Consider the following 23,099-nt stretch of genomic DNA (forward strand, 5'->3'; position numbering starts at 1 on the left):
CCTCCCAACTGCATTTCTGCCTATGGGTTTTCTCAAAAATATCAGAAGACTGTGCTCCCTGAGAGCACAGCAGCTGGAAGTGCCTAGGAATTGCTTCTCCCTATGAGCAGCTCTCTACCAGTGACTGGTGGGAGTTGTCACCCCAGCTTCTTCACCCCTGGAGCAGGGAGCACCGATGCCCATGCTTACATGGTTTCCCAGAGTTTCATAGTGGAATCAAGCTTGGGGCATGGAGATGTCCCAGCTGCTTCCCTTTCCTGTCTCATTTCCCCACATTTGCCCCCCAGTGGGGGCACTGGTACTTCCTGCATTTCCCAAGTTTTAGTCAAATCCTTGCCTTGAGATCCACTTTGGGGGAATCCAAATTAAAAGGTGACAATTTTAAGGACAGAGATAAAATAACAGAAGGGGAAAAACCTCTTCTTAGCTATCATTTGGACTGGAGATCAAGCAATGTCTGAAGCAATATGTTGCTTCTTATTTATTTTGCTTAAACAGATCTGACTTTTTTTTTTCCAGTTGCAACATGGAGTCTTAAAAGATATATCTAAAATCCCACAACAGCCACTTGTTCTGCCATTCTACACTACAGGCGGTCTCAGCCTGAGGTTCTCAAGCACTCTCCCCACCTACTCTCATCTTTAAGCACAGACCAGATGGGGCTCCTTGCTAAAACCCTCCAGGCCCTTTCTTACACTCAAGGGATCCTGGCCACCCTCGCACACTTGCCCCTTTCTTTGTTTAACCGAACACCACTCATCTTGGGGTCCCAATTCTGAAGCCTCCTTTTCTCCTTCCTGTAAGAACAAAGTGTCCTCTGTTTTTGGTAGAACATTGTTCCCCCTTCATGGCACTTTCCATGTTCCTCTTGTGTTTGTAATAGGAAGGAAAAATTTGCTATTTAAATTACCAACTATCTTAGGGGCTCTGAGATGTTGCTTTTGTTTTGTTCCTTGGTCTGGACTCTGGTTATGCAGGTGTGTTTCCTTTGTGCAAATTTATCAAAAGGTATGCTTCTAATGTGTACACTCTGCATGAATGTTGTCTGTCAATAAAAGAGTTTATTTAAAGATAAACTATCAACCGCATGGCAACCTGGTGGGAAAGAGAGTCATTTTTTCCTCTGAGCACTATGATGCATTCAGTTGTACAGCTTTGGGATTAGGAGCTGTGTGAATGACTCACCCAAAAGGAGGAAGAGAAGCCCTGGAATTTTCCTGAGTGACAAAGGGGTGTGGGGCAGAGAGACGGGGCTGGGGGCAGTAGCAATCGCACAACGCCACTGCTACTCTGTGACTTTCCACTAGCAAGGTGTTATCGAGGCTCACAAAATGCATGAGTAGATTTTTCTGCTGGACTGTGCTAAATGGCTTAGTTCCATGTGTCCACTGGCACAGAATGAAATGTTATTAGCACACTTGATTCAGGAGCTGGCAATAAAGAGCCTCAAGAGAGGGTGAACTCTAGAATTGGCATTCATCGCTGAGAGGACATGAGACTTTATGGGGCCAAGAAATTGGGTGTTGAAGCAAGTTTAGTTCCTACCAAAAGGGCCTGGACGTGATATAATTTTCTCAGTATGTTTTTTCTTCTTTATTTGGTCTGTAAGTGTCTTGAGGCCAAAGGCAGCAACTGGATACATAGATAGATAGATGGATGGATGGATGAATAGATGATAGATAGATGATAGATAGATAGATGTTATTCTTGTAGCTGCCCTCTTTCCTCAGCATGAAGAAGGTGCTTGATAAATTTCTTTTTGTGTGAATTAATGGGAGATGGAAAGAAATGAGGGACCTCTGTTGCCTGGATAACCAAGAATGCTCCTGCCTGTAGAAGGAGCCTAATAGTCCCTAAAGAATATAAATTTTCTAGTTGAAGAGCCAGGTGGGCATCTCAGTTTTACCACTTCCTGCTTTAGGCAAGTGACAACCTCTTTGAACTTCAGTTTCTTCAATACAGAAAAGGTGTATGAGGAAAAAAGTACTTTTGTAAACTGTAAAGTGCTTTTCCAATTTCTATGTTGGAAGGGTCATTTTGAGGACCTGCATTCCAAAATGACAGAACTTACCTGAACAGTGTAATTTTTCTGCCCCCAAATGCCTACCGTCCCCCCCCTCCCCCATGTTTGTTGGCTCCAGCATAGTAGCTGTAACAGTCATCTGGAGTGTAGAAATGCAAATTCTCATTGATTTAAATTCACACAGAGCTGTAAGTGATTCCTGACAGACTCTCATTCAGAAAGGCCAGGTTTTCTTTGGTAGGAGGATCTTGGGAATTTCAGTGGGGTGGGGAGAGGATCCCAGAGAAGGGACTGGGCCCCGAAGTGGCTTTATCTCAAACCCCATCAAGAAAAAACACTCATACCTTACTTTGTGTATTGTCACTGCTGTGAGCTATCATCACTTAACCTGTTAAAGAGGACAGATGTTATAGAAACTTTGGAAAGGCATAAACCAGGTGTGGAATGTGTCTTCTCAGAAGTAACACCTGCAGGAGGAGCTCCCCCTCCAAGCACCTCACAGTAGAGGCGTGATGTTTGCCAGATGCACCCTCCCAGCATCCCTGCAGGGCCCTACCCCATAGTAGCCCATTATAGTTATCCTGTAAATCAGGCCTTCTGACTTGTCTATGGTTAAGAATCCTTTGGCAGTTTTATTCAAATGCAGATTCTAGTTCAGCAGGGTTGAGGTGGAGCCCAAGATCACATTTCTGACAAGCTCCCACAGCTGATTCTGACACTGTGGGCCATAGCCCAGTTTTAGGAGCAAAGCTAGATAGATCCTTGTTGAATGAATGAATGAATGAATGAATGAATGAATGAATGAATGAATAAATAATTTATTAAATTTGTTACTTATATCATCATCTCCATCTCTTTCATCTACTAAGAGACTCTTACCTGTCTGCCCCTCCCAGGAAATTGCAGCCTGTTATTTACAGCCAGCTGTCTGACAGGAAGCCAGGATCTATCTTCAGCCACGGGGGCCCCATCTCTGCTTTGAGCAGCAGCTGCCTACCCTCGTCGCCCCTCCCTCCCCCAGTCTGTGCTCTGTAACTCACCAGGTAGCATTTGATGTGAAGATGAAAGGACCAGCACACCTGGGTGTCTGCACCACTCTTCAAGCTCCACTTCCTCGACATCAATCACTCTAACCCTCTCATGGATCCAAATTAAAAGCTGGGCTACCAACTTATTGCTGTAACACATTCTGCCTCACAGCTGACCCCAAGGCCAGCTCCATCCAGCCTAAAAAGGGCTGGTAGGGCAAGCTACATGGTCACTTCCCTCACTCAACCTCTGAGGACAAACCCAATGTCCAGCTGATTGTCATTCTCCTCCTGACCCCCACCCCCCCAGGTGATGTGTTGGAAATATCTGGGAATTGGAAGTAGAGAACACCATACATCTTCAGGACGTGCCTAACAGCACACAGTCTGCCAGGTATTCAGCCTCAGAGCAGCCTGATGGCAAAAGTTCTTCTACAAACCCATACTGATAGGATAGACTATATATTGAGAGTACCAAATACAAACAAAGAGCTTGGCTTCCTGTTTTCATGACTTCTCACTACACAATGGTGCCACGAGACTGCCCCCTTCCATCTGTGCACAAAAAAATCTGACCTCAAACCACAATCTTTCTCCTGAAGTCTGCTACTGAAAGCAGACTTCAGAACCTTCATCAGAATGAATTACTGAGGATAAGAATACCTCCTCATCTCCAACCTCAGTCAGATTTTCATCTTTTGAGTTCCTTCTGATGCACCCCTTTGGACATGGGGAGTATTCTTTCTCAAGAGGATTTGTTCTGAACACAACTGATGACTCTTGAGGACATTTGGGAGTCAGCAAATTCAACCTTGATTTATTTAGCACCTTATAAATCCCAAAGACCATCCATACTGCTGAGGACCCTGTGGCCAACAAAACACAGAGGCCCCTGCTCTCATAGAGTACACATTCTACTAGGTGAGGAGAAAAAACAAATGAGTCAATAAATAAGATATTTCTAGATAGTGTGACAATGCTGTTAAAGTCCATTAAACAAGGTGATGTGATACAGGATTTCAAAGGGTCAAGGAACAGTTTCATGAAGAGATGACATTTGAATTGGTACCTGAATAGTGAGAAGGAGCCAGTCACACGGAAACCCCATGGCAAAGCAGAGCATGTCACCAGCACAAAGTCCCAGAGGAGGGAAGACTCTTTGAATGCTTCAGGGAGAGAGAGAAGGTCAGCATGGTTGGAGCATGGGAGTGAAGAAGGAGGTGGGTTTGAAGAGCAAGGACAGATCATGTAGGACTTTGTAGTTTGCTCTAATGCAGTAAGAATCCCTCGAGGGATTTTGGGCAGAGGCAGACAGGATGTGACTTACATTTTAAAGAATATACTGGCTGTTATGTGCAGGAACGATGGAGGAGGAAGGGCACTAAGTCAAAGTGGGAACATGAAGACCAATCAGAAGGTCATTCACCAGAGAGCTAATGGTAGTCTGGACTAAGGAAAGTGGCTAGATTTGGAAATTGTGACAAAGAACCTCATGGGAACCTCCAATGGATGGCATCTTTATCACCCCACCCCTACAAACTTCTGCAAAAGTGTCTTCCTGCACAAGTGATCAGCTGTGGACCACACTCCCTAGAAGCTGGAAGTTTGTCCCAGTGTCCTGGTGCCACGAGACTGCCCTCTTTCATCTGAGCACAAAAAAATCTGACCTCTAACCACAATCTACCTTTGTCCTGAAGTCTGCTACTCAAAGTAGGAACAACTAATCAATAAGCAACAAATTACTTTATTGGTACTAAATATTTTGTTTCGACTTAAATTCCTTAAAATTTGTTCTGAGTGGGAATCTGCTATTTCCTAAAGTGTGTTCATTCTAATTTTCCTAGGTCTGGACCCTCAGGGTGAAATTTCTGAGTGGAGAGCTGCTTAATCATCTTCATTCCTTCATTGCTTCATGTAATCGAGGCCAATGTTTGCTGACAGCCTATCATCTCTGTCTTTGCCCTTCATGACTATTAGGCTCAGCAATGTGTAGTCACTTAGGGAGACCCAACCCCATTCCAAGCTTTCTTGGTGAGCAGTAATTGGGAAAGGTAGGAAAGTAGTAAGAGTGGACCTATAGCCTTTGGCATTGTGAAGGTCCCTAAAAGCTTTTTCTTGCTATTATAGGATAAGGTCTGAGGTCTAGGGAGATAAAAAGCCATAAAATAGTTGTTGTGGCACCCACACATAAGGAAGAATGGAAGTATTTAAAGCTATGGAAACCTTATCTGAACTGTGGTTAAATCACTTGAATGTCGATAAAAGAATTATTGAGCAAGATGGGATTTCCTGGAATTCTTGACAATTTTCCTCTATTTAATAGGCTTTTACAACTGGAAGGAATCAACAAGCCAAATTCTCTCATTTCAATGAAGAGGAAATAAGAGTCCAGCAAATGAAAGAAACTTGCCTGCAAATAAAACAAATTGGTGGTTACCTTCACCTAGTTTATTTCCAAAAGGAGAGCCTGGGACCAGGGCTTGCCTGCCAGTTGCACACTTTGGGAAATGACTCTAAGTAACAGGAGTAAACTGCTAGGAAAGGCAAAGTGGAGAAAGAGAAAGCCAGCTTCTGTCCCTAATGGTCAAGGGTTTCCCCGTGGGATATTCTGGACAGTGGAAATCAGAATGGCTGAGTAGATGCTCCAGGCTGACCCGAGGCAGACAGGAGAGATGCACAGTGGCACTGAGATGAGCAGCTTCCATGTTTTTCCAACACCCTTGGCCATCACTGACCAAGGAGGAGGCTGAAGCCACTGGACATGTGCAAAGGGTGAAAGGCAAGTTAGAATATGGAATTCAAATTCACAAGTATTAATGCTTGCTATGAAATATTGCTTTTAAAATAAGACTGCCAGAATTCTAGATTACTGAAAGATAAGGTACACATTTAACAATAATTTATTTAACAATAAATATGAAAATCTCAAGGCCTAAAATAACAACAAACAGTTTAAGCCATTCCATTTCTAATGGGTCTTGACCATGAGAAAGTTTCTCTCTGTTACTGATCCCAACCCTCTGGCTTGCTTCTGCCTCTTGGGGCCACACAGAAAAAGTCTGGTCCTTCTCCCCTGTGATAGTCATTTTCAGATCTGAAGAAAATTGTCATGTTCCTTGTCATCCTACAGACTCACCTTCTGACAAAAATACCTACATTGGTACACAATTCTAGAAGGTGAACAGTAAAATTGTTTCAAAGAAACATAATATTTTAATGGAGGTGACCTTAAATATATTATAAATATGAATTCTAAGAGGAACTTCCTACATCCTTCTTCCACCTCCCTATTCCAATGCCAATGGAGACTTGGGATGTCATTATGTTGACATTTCATGATAAGGTGTTTGAGCAGCTGGTTTATGGCTTGTGGTGCTTTACAATACAGTTTTGAATAATGCAGTTAATCCTGAAATGTTATTAAAACATCAGATTAGCCTCTATGATAAAACAAGGTGACCTGGTTGGTCACAAAATCCTGAATGCAAAAAAAGAGGGCTTACTACCACAACCATGCAAGGAGTTTATATCAAACTCTTCTCTTTCTTCTGGGATGTGTCGAATTTACTTATATATTTACTTACCTAGGCCTTGCCCAATTATTAGAAAAAGTTTTGTAATCATTTACACAAATATAGACATGATTTCAAATAACATCAGTGATAAGTGGGGACAAAGGAAAAATCAAAATAAGCCAGGGGGTGAGTCAGTCCATAAAATAAGAGTCAAAAGTTCATATGCAAATTGCTCAAACTGGGATCCTGTCATCTTGAGGTCAGATAATGGAATTGTAGTCATTTGGAAATGTTACAGGCAACCCTAAGAAAAAAATATCAAGCCAAGGGATGAGAAGTTTCACACAGTGGCCTGAGTTTGGCAGTTTAGAAGCCTCCCAAGTGAGAGCATTATTTTCAGAAGCAAAGTCTATTTTTATTTTCTAGGCATCTAATGTGTCTATAGAGTTATAAAGCATGAAAAACAAAAGTACATATTGTTTAGGGATATATATATATATATTTATAGCACAAAGATATAAAGACACATGTGGGAATAATAACTACCAGATTAAAAAGGACACTAACCTCCAAGATGGGAAAGAGAGGGAGGATCTCATCGAGACTTTAACTCATCAATAGTATTTTATTTCTTTTCTTTCTTTTTAAGATTATTTATTTATTTGACAGAGAGAGAGAGAGAGAGAGCACAAGCAGGCAGAGAGAGGGAGAAGCAGTCTCCCCATAAACCAGGGAGCCTGGTGCAGGGTTTGATCCCAGGATCCTGGGATCATGATCTGAGCCAAAGGCAGACGTTTAACCAACTGAGGCACTCAGGCACCCCAATAGTATTTTATTTCTTATGTTGGATTATGGATATGTGGTTTATTATGCTATTCTTTGTACTTTTATTTAGATCTAACATTTTCACAGTTTATATTTTATTCTGACTGTTATAGTGGCAAAAGTGAGACAATAAGATCATTTAGGAAGTTATTAAAGTTGCTCAAGGGAGACAGGAAAGTAAACTGGACTAAAATGATAGAGGGAGGTGACATGTAGTACTATGGGGATGACCTAGAGGGAATGATTTGGGGCTAGGAATGGGAAGGATGTAATAACCATTAGATCTCTTTAAGTATATGAAGTTTGAGATGTTTGATAGACAAACAAGTGAAAATGTTGTGTAGATGGTTGAATATATGAGTCTAAAACTCAGAGGAAAGATCTCATCTGCTAATTAAAATTTGAATCATCAACACATACATGTTTTTTATGTATCCAAGACTATAGGAGATCACCTGTAGAGTCTAAATAGAGAAGAGAGCCAAGGAAAGAGCCTTGGGCATTTCAAGATCTGGAAGAGAAGCAGCAGCAAACTGAAGAGTCTGAGAATCATGGGCATTGAAGCAGGGAAAAAAAGAAAAATGTGTTATCTTAGAATCAGATGAAATAGTGTTTCAAAGATGGGAAAGGTCAATTGGATCATATGCCACTAAAAAGTCAGATGAGGACAGAAACTTGACCTTCAGCTTTGTCAAGATGTAGGGCAAAGGCAACTTTAAAAAAAAAAAAAAAAAAGCCCTATCAGTATGGATTGAAAGTGCCTGGAGTGACTGGGATGAAAATGAGAGGCAAGAAATTTGAAAGATTTGCTTATATTTAAATATTTTGATGAATTTAGTCATGACTGGGAACAGGGAAATGGGAAATCTGGAAGGGGATACTGGATGAAGAGTGTTTTATTTAAGGGGGGAGATGTTAAAGTATATATGTATAAGATGACCTAGTTGAAAGGGAAAAAGTGTTAATACAGGACAGGAAGGAGATAATGGCAGTAGGGAATCCTTGAGTTGAAGGGAGAGGGAACCAGGGTGAAAGCAGGGCTCAGACAGGACATGGTGCAAATCTTCCATTATAAATTGGGATACAAAGGCAGGCAGAATGGCAGATGAAAGGCAGAAGGACAAGTTCATTCTCCTTCTCATTAAGTTGTTTTTCTCTGTGAAATTGGAGTTGAGATCATAGCTGAGATTAAGAGGTGAGAGGATATTAGATGCTTACGAATAGAAGAGAAGTAAAATAACTATTTGAGAGAGGATAAATTTATTGGAGGAGAGCAGTAGACATGTCTGAAAGTGTTGAGTGCTCTTGTGAGATCTACAAATTTGAGGTGATTTAATGTCATTTTCCCAAGTATTATTCAGCTTCTTGGGCACAAACATGGAGTAAGCAGAAAACTAGGGTTTAACCGGGTTGTTTTCCCAGGAGTAATTACGAGGGGCAAAGGGTGTTTACAAGGAGACAGTTATATTGCATTGTCTATATAGCCTAACAGGGGTAAAGAGGGAAATAGACAGTGAAGGCTGGTGATCAAAGATAAAGTAAAAAATTTGGAAGCTTCAATACAGTCAGATATCTTCTGCCATGACAGGACCAGAGTAATGAGATAGAAGGAAAGGCAATGATAGTCAGATAGTGGGATACTTTAAAATGGAAAATTAGGTCCTGATTCGTTTATTACGGATGGGAAAGTCTAGACTATACAGTGCCCATGTGAGTGATGGCTAAAGGGCAATGAAGAAAGAACGGTGACAAAAGAATCAACAAAACTCACAGCTACCTAAAAAGACATTGATTACTTAACAAAAAGAATAAAAATTAAGATTAAAATAAAATGCAAATGGTCTCAACATGGGAAGATACTGCAGTGGGGGAAAAGGGAAATGAGAGAGACTAGAAAAATAAAAACATACCAAAGTCATGTTTTATTTGGAGAGGGGATATAAACACTTATTAACTTTAAGTATGGGTAGAAAAAATGTGTTTACATGTATTTATTTAAAAATTAAAGGTAACTGCAGGAAGACAAGAAATAGCATTTAAATTATTAAGTCATTAAGAAGAAAAAAGATTAAAGAAAATGCAATCTGTTCACTAAAAAGCAACACTAGGGGAATGAGAACATAAAATATGGTAAATATGAAACTAGAATAAGATGGCAGGAATAACTTTGATTTGTATAAATTAACTGCAATAAATGCAAATGGTGGAGGTAGGGGGGAAGACTTCTGAAATAGCTGAAAGACAAACTTGGAAAATCCTTTGACAAAAAAAAAGAAGTAATAAAACTGAGAAAAATTTTAATAAAAAACCCTTTAAAGATTCTGAAGATTGGCCAAAGCATACAACAAATTGGATGTGCTTATAAAATGGGAGGAGTCTATGACATTTTAGTTTGCAGCAGTTTCCATTTCCCCCAACCCTACCTCTATAGCAAAAGGTTTCTATCTTCATGGGGCAGGCCACAAGACTGGCAGCTCTTCTACTGAAAGGGATTGATGTTATTTGCAACATAAGGCAAAAACTATATATACACAATGGAATATTACTCAGCCATCAAAAGAACAAATATCTACCATTTGCTTCGATGTGGATGGAACTGGAGGATATTATGCTGAGTGAAATAAGTCAATCAGAGAAAGGCAATTATCATATGGTTTCATTCATACGTGGAATATAAGAAATAGTGAAAGGGACCATAGGGAAAGGAGGGAAACCAAGTAGGGAAAAATTAGAGAGGAAGACAAACCACGAGAGACTCCTAAGTCTGGGAAACAAACAAAGGGCTGCAGAAGGGAAGATGGATAGGCGGCTGAGGTGACTGTGTGACAGGCACTAAGGAGGGCACTTGATGAGATGAGCACTGGGTATTATACTATATGTTGGTAAATTGAATTTAAATAAAATATTTTAAAAATTATTTGGCTTTCAAAAAGAAAAAAAGAAAAGAAGGCAAAACTTCCATGTCCAGGATGTTATTAACTTTAAAAAGAAATATAAGGGAATACTATGCTATGAAGACTTTTATGCCAGCAAATTAGACAACTTAGATGAAATGGAGAAGTTCCTGGAAAGGCAAAATTTTAAGAAAATGACTCAAGAAGTTTTAAAAAATTGACTAGACTTAAAGAAGTAAAAGCACTGAATTAGTAATTAAAAATTTTCCAGCACGGAAAAGTACTAGCCCAGATGGCTTCATTGATGAATTCTACCAAACACTTAAAGAATTAACACCAATCCTTCAGAAACTCTTACAGAAAATAAAGGAAGGGAAAAAACTTTCCAATTCATTCTCTCAGGCTAAGATTTCCCTGATACTAAAGTCAATATCTCTTATGAATATATATGCAAAAAGTTCTCAGGAAATTATTAGCAAACTGAATCCAGAAACATATAAAAAATTATATAGCATGACCAAATGCAATTTATCCAATATTTCAAGGCTGGTCTAACACACACACAAAAAAACACAAAGTAATACACTATGTTAATAGAACAAAAGACCAAAACTATTGGCCATTTCAACAGATGCAGAAAAAACATTTGACAAAATCTGGCACCCATGAATGATAAAACTCTCAGCAAACTCAGAATAGAAAGAAATTTCTTCAGCCTGATGAAGTGCATCATAAAGAACCTACAACCAATACCATACTTAATGATAAGTGACTACACTTTCCCCCCTAGGATTGGAAAAAAACAAGGATGTCTGCTCTCGCCACATCCATTCAACCTTGTACTAGAAGTTTTAGTTAGTGCAATCAGACAAGAAAAAAGAAATTAAAAGCATCCCAGTTGGAAAATAGAACTAAAAATGTTTTTATTCACAGATAATGTAATCCTATAAGTAGAAAATCAAAATAAAAGAACTAATAAACAAGTTCAGTGACTAATAACAAGTTAAATATATAAAAATTGTACTTCTACAAATTCACAATGAACAGTTCAAGAATAAAATTAAGAAAACAATTCCATGTACAATAACATCAAAAAGCATTATAAACTTAGAAATAAAATTGACAAAAGAAGTACAAGATTTGTGCATGGAAAACTACAAAACATTGCTCAGAGAAACTAAAAAAAATCTAAATAAATAAATATTTATGTTTGATTCATGGACTGAAAGACTCAAAAATGATAGTAACTCTCCCCAAATTAATTTATAGGTTCAGTGTAAGTCCTGTCAAAATTTTAGCTGTTTTTTTGCAGAAATTGTCAAGATAATCCTAAAATTTATATGAAAATGCAAATTACTTAGAATAATCAAAAGGATCTTAAAGGAGAAGAATAAAATTGAAGGGGTTTCAAGTCTCAGTTTTAAAACTTACTATTAAGCTACAGTGAGGTATAGTATAGAATAGGATAGTATAAACTTAGGAGTAGACATAAACAGAATAAAGCATGCAAAAACAAGCCCTTACATTTATGGTCAGTTGATATTTGGATGATTTGTCAAGTAATGAATAGCTTTTTAAACATGATTCTGGGACAATTGTACATCCATATGCAAAAAGATGATTTTAGATCCTTATTCTAAACCATAAACAAAATTAACACAAGATAAATCATTGACCTAAATGTAAGAACTAAAACTATAAAACTTTTAGAAAAAGCATAAGAGAAAATGTTCATGACTTTAGATTAGGCAAGATTACTTAGATATGATACCAAAAGAACTCTCCATTTTTTTAAAGTATAAATTTGACTCCATCAACATGAAAAACTTTTGCACTTCAAAGACACTATTAAGAAAACGAAAAGACAACCCACAGATCAAGAGAAGATATTTGTGAATCATATGTCTGATAAAAACTTTTATTCAGAATATGTAAAGAACACTTACAACTCAATAATAAAAGACAGAAAACCCAATTTTAATTATTTCAACTGTATTTCATAGTTTTAAATTCATTTGATGTTACTGTAAACGGAATTGTTTTCTTCATTTTATTTTTGGATTATTCATTGCAAGTATATAAGAAAAGAATTGATTTTTAAAATTTTGATCTTACAACTTGCAATCTTGTTCAACTTGTTTATTCATTCTAATAGTTCTTCAGAGGATTCCTTAAGATTTTATATATAAGATCATGTCATCTTCAAAGAAAGATAATTTTACTTCTCTCTTTCCAATCTAGATGCCCTTCCCCACAATCCATATTCTTGCCTAATTGTCCATCAAAAGCTCCAGTACAATATTGAAGCAAGAGCGGACATCCTTGTCTTGTTTTCGATCATAGAGGAAAAGCTTTCAGGCCTTTACCATTAAGTATTGTTAGTTGTGGAATTTTCACAGATACCCTTTACCAGGTTGAGAAAGTTCTCTTCTATTCCTACTTTGATAGTTTTTGTTGTTGATGTTATAAAAGTGTCTTGAATTTTATCAAATATCATTTCTACATCTATTGAGATGATCATGTGGTTGTGTCCTGTAGTCTGTCTATATGGTATATAACATTAATAGATTTTTTGGATGTTAAACCAGTCTTATGTTCCCAGGATACATCCTATTTACTCATGGTATATAATTATTTTTATATGTTGCTGGATTCAATTTACTAATATTTTATTGAGGATTTTTGTGTCTATATTCATAATAGATAGTGATTGATAGTCTTATTTTTCTTGCAATGTCTTGGTCTGCTTTTGGTATTAGGGGGATACTGACCTAATAGAAACAGTTAGAAAATATTCAACCCAATTTTAAAATGGGCAAAATATTTAATTATTGCCATTATGTTATGAGTAGTTATACACCAACAACCTGATTAAATTAGAAGAAATGGATACATTCAAAGAAATATACAACTTAGCAAGACTGAATCTTGAAGAAATAGAAAATCTGAATAGACCAATAAAAGATAAACAGTGATCTAAGACCTCACAACATAGAAAAGCCCAGAACTGGATGGTTTCCCTGGTGAATTCTTTTTTCTTCCCCCCTGGTGAATTCTACCCAACATTTAAAGAAGAATTAATGTCAATACTTCTCAAACTCTTCCAAAAAATTGAAGAGGACGGAACACTCCCAAACTCATTATAAGGCCAGTATTATCCTGAATCCAAAGTCAGATGAAGATACTACGAGGAAGGAAATCTACAGACCAATATCCCCGATGAATAATGGATGCAAAAATTCCCAACAAAATATCAGCAAACCAAATCCAACATACAGTAAAAGTAGCATACACCTTGATTAAGTGGGATTTATCCCTAAGAAGCAGGGATACACAACATACATAAAACAAAAATGAGATATGCCACATTAACTGGTACACCTCTGGGCAGATGGAGCAGCTATACTGTACCTCCAAGCTACTGTCACCAGCCACAGCCTGGTTGGTGGCTGCCACTGATAAACTAAAGCCACCAGACTTCAGAACATTGTCTCCCAGGGGCCTGACCTATTGCTGCCTACCATTCCAATGCCAGCCTGGCCTTCCTAAGTGCAGACATTTTTTTCAATAAATATACCTACAATACTGTAAGTGTATTTTCTCTTCCTTATGATTTTCTAAAAAAATATTTTCTTTTCTCTAGCTTACTTTATTGTAAGAGTACAGTATATAATAAATATGGCATACAAAATATGTATTAATTTTAATGTTTCAGTAAGGCTTCTGGTCCACAGTAAACTACTAGTAGTTAAGTTTCAGGGTAGTCACTTTATACATAGGTATTCGACTACATGGGGATTGGTGCCCATAACTCCCACCTTGTCCAAGAGTTAATGGTAAGTGGAACTGCATCAAGCTTCTGGCTAGCAAAAGAAATGATAAAAAATTGAAAAGGCAACTGGTGGAATGGGAAAAACATTTGTAAATCATGTATCTGATAAAGAGCTAATATTCAAAATATATAAAGAACTTACACAACTCAATAGCAAAGAAACCTAAACAATCTAATTTAAAAATGGACAAAGGAGGATGCCTGGGTGGCTCAGCAGTTAGGCGTCTGCCTTTGGCTCAGGGCATGATCCCAGAGCCCTGGGATCCAGTCCCACATCAGGCTCCCTGCATGGAGCCTGCTTCTCCCTCTGCCTATGTCTCTGCCTCTCTCTGTGTCTCTCATGAATAAATAAAATAAAATAAAATAAAATAAAATAAAATAAAATAAAATAAAATAAAATAAAATAAAATCTTTTTTAAAAATGGGCAAAGGACTTGAACAGACGTTTTCCTGAAGAAGACACATAAATGGCCAATAGTACATGAAAAGGTATTCAACATCACTTCATAACTATGGAAATGTAAATCAAAACCACAATGAGATATCTATCACTTTACAACTATTAGAATGGCCATCATCAAGAAAGAAACGAGATAGCAAATGTTGGCAAAGATGTGGAATAAAGGGAGTCCTTGTGCACTGTTGGTGGGAATGTAAGTTGGTACAGCCACTAGGGAAAGAGTATGAAGTCTCCTCAGAAAATTAAAAATAGAACCACTCTATGATCCAGCAGCTCCACTTCTAGGTATATATCCAAAGGAAATGAAAACAGAATCTCAAAGAGATGTCTGTGCCCCTGTGTTCATTGCAGTATTACTCACAATAGCCAAAGTTTGGGAATAACCTAAGTGCCAATGGGTGAATAGATAAAGAAGATGTGATATGTGAGGGAATAGTTAGTATTCAACCATGAGAAAGGAGGAAATCCTGCCATTTGCAACAACTTGGATGAAACTTGAGGGCATTATGCTAAGTGAGATGAACCATATAGGGAAAGACAAATACTGTCTGATCTCATTTATATGTGTAGTCTAAAATAGCCAAACTCATAGATACAGAAAGTAGAATAATGACCATGGACAGGAGTGGGGAAATGGGATGATACTGGCCAAAGGGTACAAACTTGCGGGTATAAAATTAACGAGTTCTGGGGCTCTGATGTACAGCATGGTGATTATGGCTAATGATACTGTATTATATACTTGAAAGTTGCTAAGAGACTAGATCTTAAATATTCTCACCACAGAAAAAAGATAATTATGTAAAATGATGGCAGTGTTTGTTAATGCTATTATGGTAATCATTTTGCAATATATAAGTATATCAAATGTGTAAGTGTATCATATCAAATGAAACTATACACCTTGAACTTACCCAAGACTATGTCAATATATCTCAATAAAGCTAAAGGAGTGGGAAAGAAGGGAGGATTTGTCTATCCCTCTCATTAAATAACCTAAACCTTCAAGACATAGAGACTTTGAATACCATAATAATAAACTTGATGAGAGAGAGAATCTAGAAATAAAATCTAGAAAAAATTTTCCGTGAAGCAGAAATCATACAGGTATATTCTCAGACCACAATGCTAAAAACTAAGAAATCAGCATCAAAAGGATAGCCAAAAAGATTGTCTGCTTAGAAATATTAAAATATTTCTAAATATAAGAAAGACAAATACCGAATGATTTCACTATTATGAATTCTACTAGGTAGAATTTAAGAAACAAAACAAACAAGAAAGGCAGGGGAAAACCAAGAAACAGATTCCTAACTATAGAGAACAAACTGCTGGTTACCAGAGAGGAGGTGGGTGGGGGTATGTGTGAAATAGGTGATGGGGATTAAGGAGTGTACTTGTGATGAGCATCAAGTATTGTATGTAAGTATTGAATCAGTGTATTGTACACCTAAAACTAATATTATATTGTATGTTAACTACCTGGAACTTAAATAAAAACTTAAAAAATTTTCCAAAATAATTTTTGGATAACAAAAATAAAATAGAAATTATTACTATTCAAAAGTGAACAAAAATGAGAATACACCAAAAGTAGTTCTCACGGGAAAAGTTTAAATTTTAAATGCATATATTAGAAAACTAAAAATCTTTAAATGAATTAAACATACTACCAGAAAAATTATACAAAAGCTCTACAGAGCAGTTTCAAAGATGTAGGAGCATTTAATAATGATAAAAGAAATTAATGGGCCAAAAACCAAAGCAAGAATAACCAATAAGAACTAAATTCATTCTTTGAAAAGATCAACAGATAAACCTCTGGCAAACCTGATCAAGAGAAAACACAGAATGGGGCACCTGGATGCCTCAGTTGGTTAATCGTCCAACTCTTGATTTCTGCTCCAGTCGTGATCTCAGGGTGGTGAGACCAGGCCCCACATCAGGCTCCATGCTCAATGCAGAGTGTGCTTAAGATTCTCTCTCTTCCACTGCTCCCCACTCCTGCTCACATTCTAAATAAATAAATAAATAAATCTTTAAGAAAAAAATACAGAAGACACAAACAATATTAATGACAAAAAGAGATGTGGGTCAAAGAGGAGATTGTTATAAATTTAAAAAGGCTAAATATATGGAGCACCAGGGTGGCTCAGTCAGTTAAGCCTCTGCTTTTGGCTTGGATCATGATCTCAGGTCCTGGGATCAAATCTCATATCAGGCTTCCTGTTCAGCAGCAGTTTGCTTCTCCCTCTCTGTCTGCCCCTTCCCTGTCTCATGTTCTCTCTCTCTGTCTCTCTCCTGTCATATAAAATAATAAAATTAATCTTTAAAAAAGGCTAAATATAAATAGCATAATTACCAGTAAATATGAAAATTCAAATGTAATAGATGATTTCCAGGGAGAAAAACAAATCTTAAAAACTTACTAAAGAAGAGGCCAAACCTGAATAGACCAATATCAATTGCAGAAGAAATGAAAAGTTAATTGAATAACTTCCCTAGAGCAAGCAGCAAGTGGAGATGGTTTAAAAGCAAATTATGCCATACCTGAGAAATACATGTGCCCTCTGTTCTAGTAATTCCATTTCTAGGTATCTGCCCTAAAGAAACACTCATATATGCTCAAAGAGTTGTGCACAAAAGTGTTTCTGACTTTGAGGTTTATTATAGCCAACGAAGTAGAAGCAATCTACATTTCTCATCAATCATGAAGTAATCAAGGGAGCATGGATATCCTTATGATGGAATACTATGCAGCCTTTAAAAAATTGAATTTGACCTCCATATATGAAGACAAAAAGACCTCCACTGGTCAGTGAGAAAATCAAAATTAAAAAACATTGTGTTTGGTATGATCCCATAATGTAGCAATAGGAAAGTAGATTTGTGAATATATGTCCATTTTTATGTGAATGTAAAGAGAGAGGGGTTGAGAGTAAGGGGTTGAGAGTATGCTGACAGTGGCTTCCTTTGCAAGGGTGGCATGAAGAGGCAATGCCACTTCTGTATGACTACTTTCCAAAGAGAATAAATTCAGGTTTTGCTTGTATCCATAAAAACAATAACTCTAACAATAAAACAAAGCTTTCAAATGGAGGACAAAGATTTCTCACAAGACAACCTTTAAGACCCTTTGCAGATGTAAACTTCCACCATTCATCTCCGTCATGGAGACTAGACCCTTACAAAGCAACAGCTGTTTACATTTACCATTCCATCTCCTGGCTGGGCCAGACCAAATTCCTACTTCTCATGGGGTGCCTTTCAGAGCTAGAGGGCATTGGCAACTCTGAGTAGCTTCTCTCCAAAGATGCTTTTCTTCCCTTTGTCATTGTTCTCACTTGGCCCCTAAACTCCAGAAGTTAGGCACCCCTGTGGTAAGATTCAGCAGCTGTCTTATAAAACATTAAGTTCCTTTCTGCCTGAAAAACAAAACTCTGTTTGTTGTTTTGCCCAGAATAAGAGTCAAGGAGATACCTATCTGCCCAGCAAGAAAACCAGGTGGGATTGGGGCTTTGCAGGCACACCAATAGCTGCCTGTCGGCTCCAATCAGCTCTGAACTCACTGGTGACACCATCCATTCCTCCATCCTCCCCACTCCTCTTGTTGGGTGACCTATGACCAAGAAACCTGGCTCCATTCCCTGTTGTTTTGCGCATTTATTTACCACTCCCACCTCCTTGTCTGCTGATGTGTGCATGAAGGTCAGGAGCAGGAATACTACTGGCCCATTTTGCCCATAATCCAGTTTTACTGCAAAGCAAACTATCCCCAAACCTATGGACTTAAAATAATGGCTATTTATTTAGCTCAGGCATTGCGAAGGCCCTTCATTGGGCTTGGCTGGGCAGTAATTTTCGCCTCAGCTGGGCTCCCTTGTGGGCCTGCAGACAGTCCCAAGGCATGCCTGTGGTTCTGCTTTGCAGGATGGGCTTGCTATCAACTGGGTAACAGGGGTGGCTGGGACACATGTCTTTTATCCTGCAGCTGGCTAGCCTGGGCATGTTCACGTGGTGGTGGCACCTATACAAGATGGTTAACAGGCCATTTCCAAGAATTAACTTCTCAAGTAAAGAGAAAGAAGAAACCCCACCCTATAATTTACTGTCCTGTACAACGTCTCTAGACAAGCTTATGGTTAGCAGAGGTTGTCACGCATACCACGGATTCCTAGCTCCTCAGAATCATCTAGTCCAACTCTCCTTTTTGTCTTTGTTGCCAATGAGGAAACTCACCCCTGAGAATCACAGGAATTTGCTCTGGCCCAGCCAGGAGATATAATGGTAAATGTAAACAGCTGTTGCTTTGTAAGAGTCTGGTCTAGAAGGCTCCATGACAGGGTTGAGTGGTAGACGTTTATACCTGCAAGACAAAGGTCTTGTTCAAAGGGACATATATCTTGAGAGGCCTAAAGATCTTCTTCAATCAGATTCCCCTGCAATATGTTACACAGATTTTGGATGTTCCTGCTCACCTCTATCCCCAGACTCTGAAACGACCTGGAATTCTATCCCTTTGGGAGACCAGGAGAGCTTGGAAGAATCAGAAAATAACTTTCATTCAAGCCCAAGTAATGGCAACACATTTCATCCTGCTGGTGAGAGCAGTTGCTCTCAGTTATTCATATGCACTGTGATTAGAATTCTCCTTCCTAAGAGAATTCAACATCAAGGGTTGTTTGGAAGAGATGGAAAAAATAGAACCAAAAACTTGAGCTGTCAAATAGAGAGGCCACCTACAAATACCGGATATTAACATTCAGGTCTACCTTCATGGCTGGTGACCTCTACTCCTCAACTAAATCCAAAGACCTACAGATTTTGAGATATTTAGTATAGCAAAATATGAAAATGTCCCTCAAATATACCACTCCATCCCTTTCTTCTCCTCAGACACCATCCCCATGATTTTTTACAGTGCCTGAGCCTGTCTTCGGAAGGTAGGCAGGGGGAAAGGAGCATCAAGAATGCCCTTTGCTGGTATCTCTGGTCTGAAGCCCAAAGTGTCACCTACAATTGGGTTTTGGAATGGCATTTTCTGCCTCTGACTCCAAGAATTGATGATTCACTTAAATGATGAGCATAGAGGAAAAAAAAATCGAGTTACATCCTAGCCATGCTAATCCCAGTACTGGCACTGGCATTACAAAAACAGAGAGGCAAAATCTTGGACTTCTCGATACTCATAGTCTAGTAGAGACTACAAACAGATATTCTAGTATTTTTATAGCAAAAAGATAGCTTCTATAATGAAGTATGCCAAACCAGGAGCAAAGGGGGAGGAGGACCAGTCATGAAGCAGGAAGAGAGTAGGGGTAAAGACTCAGAGGTGAGAATCATCAAATGAAAAGACAACCTATGGAATGTAAGAAAATACTTGAAAACTATATATCTGATAAGAGTTTAATATCCAAAAAATATGAGAAACTCATAAAACTCAAAAGTAAAAACATATATAATCCAATTTAAAAATGGGCAGAGGACCTGAATAGATATTTTTCCAAAGAAGACATCCAGTTGACCACATGAAAAGATGCTCTACAGAAGTCATCATCAGGGAAATACAAATTGAAACCACAATGAGATATCACCTCACAACTACTGGAATGGCAAACAAGTGTATTAAAAGACAAGATAGTAAATATTGGTGAAGATGTGAAAAGAATCCTGATGTACTGTTGGTGGGGATGTAAACTAGTGCAGCAACTATGGAAAACAGTATGGAGGTTCCTCAAAATATTAGAAATAGAAACATCCTCTGATCCAGCAATTCCATTTCCAAGTACTTATCCAAAGGAATTGAATCAGAATCAGGATCTCAAGAAAATACCTGCATGCCTGTATTTATTGAACTGTTCTTCACAATAGCCAAGATAGGGAAACAACCTAAATGTCCATTGACAGATGAATGGAGAAAGAGAATGTGGTACATTCATATAATGGAGTAGTATTCAACTATGAGAAAGAAAAAAAAAATCCTGCCATTTGCAACAACATAGATGGACCTAGAGAACAGTATTCTAGATGAAAGAAGCCAAATGCAAAAGGACAAATGCTATATAATTTTACTTATATTTGTGATCTAAAATTGTCAAACCCAGAGAACCAGAAAGTAGAATGATTAGCAGGGGCTTAGGGTAAGGGAAATGGGAAGATGTTGGTCAAAGGGTACAAAGTCTGAGTCATGCAAGATGAATAAGTTCTGGAAATCTAAGTTACAGTGTGGTGACTATAGGTAACCACACTGTACTGAACATCCAAAATTTGCTAAGAGAGTAGGCTCTGAGTGTTATCACACACACACACACACACACACACACACACCCCACATACGGTGACTATGTGAGGTGATAGATATGTTAATTACCTCAGTTGTGATGATTATTTAGCAACGTACAACTATCAAGTTGCACACCTTAAATATGTGTAATTTTTTAAGTAAAAAAAAAGGTTCAGGGGCAAGAGAGAGCATGGCTGATTCTTCTGGGGGCACCTGGCTCAGTATTGTTGGGGCAACATCAATGAAGATACAAGGGAAGAAAAGCAGATATGAGAGAAGTCTGTTATAAATAATTAATGTGATCTGGTGGTTGGAAGAGAAGGGAAAGAGTCAGGACTCTTGAAGATGTGTTTACTTGGGCCTCAAGGTGGGTGATAGGAAGAGTTAGTTGGCCAAGTTAAGGAATACTTAACTTGAGGGGACCAGCAGGTGCTGAGTCAGGTTTGGATGGAGACAGCAAGTAAGCAGGTGGGTGTGGCCTCTATGGTGGGAGGGGGAGAACAAACCCTTGGGGAAACAAGCCCTGGTCATTTGGTACTGGGGTGGCAGCCAGGGGGTGGGGGAGCAGTGGGGTGAGGTGGGTTGGAGGAAGAGGGTCTGGGCTGCAGAGAGGGACTTTTAGTGAAGCTGAGGCAAACAATGTGGAGCCCGAAGGAAGAAAGGAAAGAACAGAGAATGGAGCCCTGGGCAACACACAGTTTACAGAGCCAGAGGAAACTCAAACTGGAAAGGAAGGAGAGGCTCGGGGGTGGGTAGGAGCCATCAGTGTCATCTGCTACTGAGAAACTGGGGCGATAGAGCGTGAAAGCGGGCACTGTACTGGCCTCCTGGAGGTCACTGGTGACGTCAGTGGGAGCTTTTACAGTCAGGCAAGGCTCTGTTCCAGTGAGATAGGAATGACAGAGAGGTCAGAGTGTGCAGGCAGCTGGTACAGATGGCACTTTGAATGTAATGAAAGAGCATAACGGCATTAGGTGGAAGGGAATACAGCATCTAGGAAGGGCAACGCTTTAAATAAAGGAGACTATATTTAAATGTCATCTGGAAAGTGGGATAATAATAGTGCCCGCATAGGACTATTATAAGGATTAAACTAGAGCACGTATTTAAGGGTATTCAGCAAAGTGCCTGGAACTTAGTAAGTATCCAGTGAATAGCCACTATAATATTATTATTATTAATTACAATAATGACAGTAGAATGCAAAACACCATGAGGAGACAGAACAATTGATGGCAGGAGGAGGCAGGAAGAAAAAAGGTCCAGAATGCAGGTGAAAGGAGTAATTTTTGTCCAGAAAGGGAATTCATTCATTCAACACACACCAAACACCTACTATGTGTCAGACAGTCTGCCAAGTATTGGGGATATATAAAAAACAAAACAAAACAAACAAAACACTATTTCTGCCTCCCAGGAGCTCATAGTCTAGAAGGCAAGATGAACAGTGACTCACCACTATTGTATGGTGTGATGGAGCTAAAATCAGGACTGTGTAGAAACCCACAGAAAGGGACTCATACCTAATGTTGGCCAGTGGGGGTTGGAGGATCCAAGGAAGACTTCCTGTAACAAGTGATGTCTAGTCCTAGCCCTAGTATCTATAGACAGAGGATAGGCAGCAGGGAGGTAAAAGAGGGAGAAAGAGGAGACAAGGTACAGCAAATGAGGAAGGGAGTGGAGGAATTCACACCAGGATTCTCTTTCCTTCTGTGCTGGCACAGTCTTTTTGAGGCTTGAGAATGGGTTTGGAGCAGCTACAGAGGAAGGGAAGAAGGGGCTGGGACATCAAAGAGATGCTGAGTGGTGTCTAGGACACAGGGAACAGAGATGTGTAATTGCCCTATGGCAGCACTCATAGGCTTGAAAAAATCCTCACCTTAATCAAACTTTAGTCAGGGTCCTGTAAGCCCTCTTCTCAACCTTCAACCTTGGCCTCCTCCTTGCTGTTGCATAACCCAGTTTTGGCAGGAAGCCTGCTAAGTCAGTTTAGAGAGAATCCCCTCCCCCACCCTTGATATCTGATCAAATTCCTCCCCACCCCCACTCCCCACCATCCCCCAGTGACACCTGATCACCCTGGCCTACCTTCAGCAAGAATCCTGTTAGGTCAGCTTAGCAAGAATTCCTCCTCCCTTACCCCTGATGCCTCCTCTAGTATAATTTCCATCCACCAACTCTCTCAAACTGCTCCTCAGCTATAAATTCTCACTTGTTCTTACTCTGTTCAGAACTGAGC

Source organism: Vulpes lagopus, chromosome 19 (genome assembly GCF_018345385.1).
Source record: "Vulpes lagopus strain Blue_001 chromosome 19, ASM1834538v1, whole genome shotgun sequence".
NCBI classification, from domain to species: domain Eukaryota; kingdom Metazoa; phylum Chordata; class Mammalia; order Carnivora; family Canidae; genus Vulpes; species Vulpes lagopus.